The sequence below is a fragment of the Aotus nancymaae genome, unplaced genomic scaffold (assembly GCF_030222135.1).
Source record: "Aotus nancymaae isolate 86718 unplaced genomic scaffold, 86718_ANA_hifiasm-v0.15.2.pri h1tg000001l, whole genome shotgun sequence".
Taxonomy (NCBI): Eukaryota; Metazoa; Chordata; class Mammalia; order Primates; family Aotidae; genus Aotus; species Aotus nancymaae.
Window position 1 is genome coordinate 403,468 of NW_026988412.1, and position 4,313 is coordinate 407,780.

Genomic DNA, 4,313 nt, shown 5'->3' on the forward strand with positions numbered 1-4,313 from the left:
ACCAGGCCTGCTTTACAAGAGCTTCTGAAAGAAGCGCTATACATATAAAAGAACAACCAATATCAACCTTTCCAAAAATATATCAAAAAGAAAAGAACATTAACACAACGAAAAATGTACACTAACTAATGGGCAAAACAGCCAGCTAGCATCAAATGCCAGTATTAAAGTTATATATATTCTAATCGGATAAAAAGCCAAAACCCATTGGTATGCTGCATCCAGACCCATCTCACATGCAATGATACACAAAGACTCAAAACAAAGAGAAGGAGGAAGATTTATCAACCAATCAGAGAGTAAAAATAAACAAATAAATAAAAAGCAGGAGATGCAATTCTCGCCTCTGATAAAGTAGACTTTAAAGCAACAAAGAGCAAAAGAGGCAAAGAAGGACATTACATAATGGCAAAAGGATCAATGTAACAAGAAGAGCTAATGATTTTATAGATCAACGAGACAGAAAATTAACAAGGACATCCAGGACTTGAACTCAGACCCGGAACAAGTAAACTTAATAAACATTTATAGAACTCTCCACTTCAAATACATAAAACATACATTACCACCTCACACCTATTCCATAAGTGACTACATAATTGGAAGTAAATCACTACTCAGTAATCGCATAGCATTTCATAGGTTTAAATGAAATATTGGTTGGCTGCTTGTTTGTTATTTTCTTCCCTTACTCCTTCCTGTTTACATCAAGTATAATTATTGGTATAAAAGAGGTTTTCAATACCCATTACTAAACTGCATTCTAGCCTGGTCAAGAAAGCAATACTCCCATTCTCTCTCTCTTTTTCTCTTCCTTTTTCTTCCTCTTCTTTATTCTTTTTCTTTCTTTCTTTCTTCCTTTCTTTCAAAAAAAAAAAAAAAAAGAAGTGGTAAACAAATTTACTAAAGTGGCAGGATGCAAAATCAACATTTAAAAAATCAGTAGCATTTAATATACTAATAACAAAACTATCTAAAAAGGAAATTAATACAACAAATCCATTTACAATAGCAACAGAAAATAAAATAGGTGTAAATTTAACCAAAGAGATAAAAGACCTATATACTAAAAACTATAAAACGCAGATGAAAGAAACTGAAGAAAACACAGATAGATTTCCTGTGTTTGTGGATTGGATGAATTAATATTGTGAAAATGCTGATAGCACACAAAGTGATCTACAGATTCAATGAAATCCCTATCATTTTCACAGAAATGGAAAAAAAAATCCATAAATTCATATGAAACTACAAAGACCCCAAATAGCTAAAACAATCTTGGGGGAAAAGAACAAATCACACTCCCTGATTTTAAAACATATTATAAAACAGTTGTAATTAAAACTGCACGGTACTCGCATAAAAACAGACATGGTTACCAATGAAACAGGATAGAAAATCCAGAATTAAATCCACACACTTATGGATAAGTTATTTTTAATAATGATGACAAGTATACACAATGGGAAAAGACAGCCTCTTCAATAAAAGGTGCTAGGACACATGGTAAATGACATGCATGAGAATGAAATTAGATTTTTATATCACACCATAGACAAAAATCAACTGAAAATGAACTAAAGACTTAAATGTAAGACTTGAAACTATAAAATGATTAAAAGAAAATGCAGCTGGGAGCTCCATGAGATTGGTCTTAGCAATAATTTTTTGGATATAACCCTGTATGCACAGGTTACGAAAGCAAAAATAGATAAACGGGATTTATCAAACTAAAGCATTAAACTAAAAAGCTTCTGTGCAGCAAAGGAAACAACAAAGCAAAACGACAACCCACAAAATGGGAAGAAAGTATTTGCAAACCATACATCTAACAAGCGATTAATATCCAAAATATATCAGAAATTCAACTTAATAGGAAGAAAACAAATACCTTGATTTTAAAATGTGCAAAGGACCTGACCAGACATTTCTCAAAAGAAGAAACACAAATGGACCGGGCGCGGTGGCTCACGCCTGTAATCCCAGCACTTTGGGAGGCCGAGGCGGGTGGATCACGAGGTCAAGAGATCGAGACCATCCTGGTCAACGTGGTGAAACCCCATCTCTACTAAAAAAAATACAAAAAATTAGCTGGGCATGGTGGCACGTGCCTGTAATCCCAGCTACTCAGGAGGCTGAGGCCGGAGAATTGCCTGAACCCAGGAGGCAGAGGTTGCGGTGAGCTGAGATCGCGCCATTGCACTCCAGCCTGGGTAACAAGAGCGAAACTCCATCTCAAAAAAAAAAGAAGAAACACAAACAGGCAATAGGTACATGAAAAAATGCTCAGCACTGAGCATCACTAATCATTAGGGAAATGCAAATTAAAAGCTTCGATTGGTATTGTTTTTTTTCTCTTTTTTCTTTTTTTAAGAAATGGGGATCTCCTTAATGTTACCCAAGATGATCTCGACCTCCTGAGCTAAAACAATCCTCCCACCTCAGCCTCTCAATGTGCTGAGATGACAGTAGCCAGCCTCTGAGTCCATTCCTTCCATTGGTTTAAAGGAAAGTTTTATTTTAAGGAGTCAGAGTTACTGAGATATTCTTTCTTCCCTTGGAACGATACTCTATTTAAAGACTACCACAAAAAAATATAAGGCTATATATTTAATCCCAAAATTTGCAAAAATTTGGCAAAGTAATGCTCCTAAGTATGCTTACATATGGGAAGTATGAATGGAAGTATATATCTGACAACTCTTCACAATTGCATTAGCAAAGCTAGTCACCAGATTCACCTGTGCTGATTCCCTGTACCATCCAACTTGCACTTTCCTCACTGTGAGAACAAGTTACAGATCCACACTTCTATTCCTTCTCTGTGTGACACCAGTGGCCATAGCAGGACTGCCCTAAGTCAGTGAGGACATCCACCAGGGTGTCTGGCTGCTAACTGGAGGCAGAGTCATCCAGATGGTCACCTAATGTGATTTTCTTTCTTTAGAACTGTTTTTTCTATAAGGAAAAACTTGCAGCATAAAGCAGGAAAGTATTTTGAAAATATTAAGGTAGAAAAGACATTGCATTAATGGCAATGCAGACGATATACAGATGCCTGTCCAGAGTGGGATTGAGGACTGCAGTCTCTGTTCATTATCTCCTGCTTCCATCTTTCCTGACTCTTTCCTTTTTAAGTGTCCTTTTAAATTCAATGTCTTCAGTGTCCGAATGTTCCCACTGTTCCAGGTGGATGCTGAGGCCATAATCTGGGATGACAGCAGGTCCTTCCCTTGGAACAAAAGATCTTTGTCACAATTTTTCTTTAAATGCATATCCTGAGTGATAATTTTGTAGGGACAGGTACAATTGGGCTGAGTATTAGACAATCTATCTAGATTTCAGTGAACTTGGCTACTCTCTCTGGGTAACAAAGGGTGAGTAATTATTTAAGTAAACGAGGGACAACTCCCAAAGGTTGCCACCCCCAGTGGCCAGGACTCAGAATCAAGATCCTTAACTGGCTTTCCCCTCCCTCCTCAATACTCTGCTTTAGAAGGGTCCAGAGTGAGGGAAGGTCATATAGGTGCTGAATTACATGTTAAACAGTGAAGCTCTTCCACCAATGACAGCCCTGTGGGCCATCCAAGTCATCCATTTTCCCACGCCATCTTCTGTCTCACATCTGCACTTGCACAGGGACAGCCTGATGATCTGTGAGCACAAATAACAAAGTATCATGGTGTCAAGAGGAAGCAAAGGAAGAGGCAGGAAGAGTCGCATCATCTACAAAGAGAGCAAAAACACAGAGCAGAGATTTGGGGAATGCATGATCATGAAGATATTTTTAATTGCAAGTCAATTTCTTAATTAAGAAAATAGCATGACAATGGTGATGGTGGGAATGAGTGCCCTAGCACTATTCCTAAGGAAGAACAATTATTTTGGGGTAATGTCTCCCGTAATTAAACTAGGTTAGTACAAATGACTTCACTTAACAGATCAAATGGTTCAATTACCTGGGGGCTGGTTTTATGTTTAATTGATCTTGGAGGACTCTTAGAAACCCTTTTGAGAAGTATCTATAGTTACTGCTCCATGAGTGCTAGACGGAGTTCACCAGCATTCCTTCAAGGCTCTAGTGGCAGGTGAGAGTTATGAGACAGCATAAGGAAAAACCCTCTGCTAAAGGTGTTCAAAAATGTAATGAGTGGGCTTGGGAAGCTGTAAATTCTCCATCCCTGCAAGGAGTAGAAAGACAGGATGGAGAAGGAATGTACATGCCAAACAAGGGTGAACCACATGAGTCCTTCCAGTGCTCAGCCTCTGTGGCTAGAGGCCCAATCCACATCTCCAGGGTACATCTGGGAAAT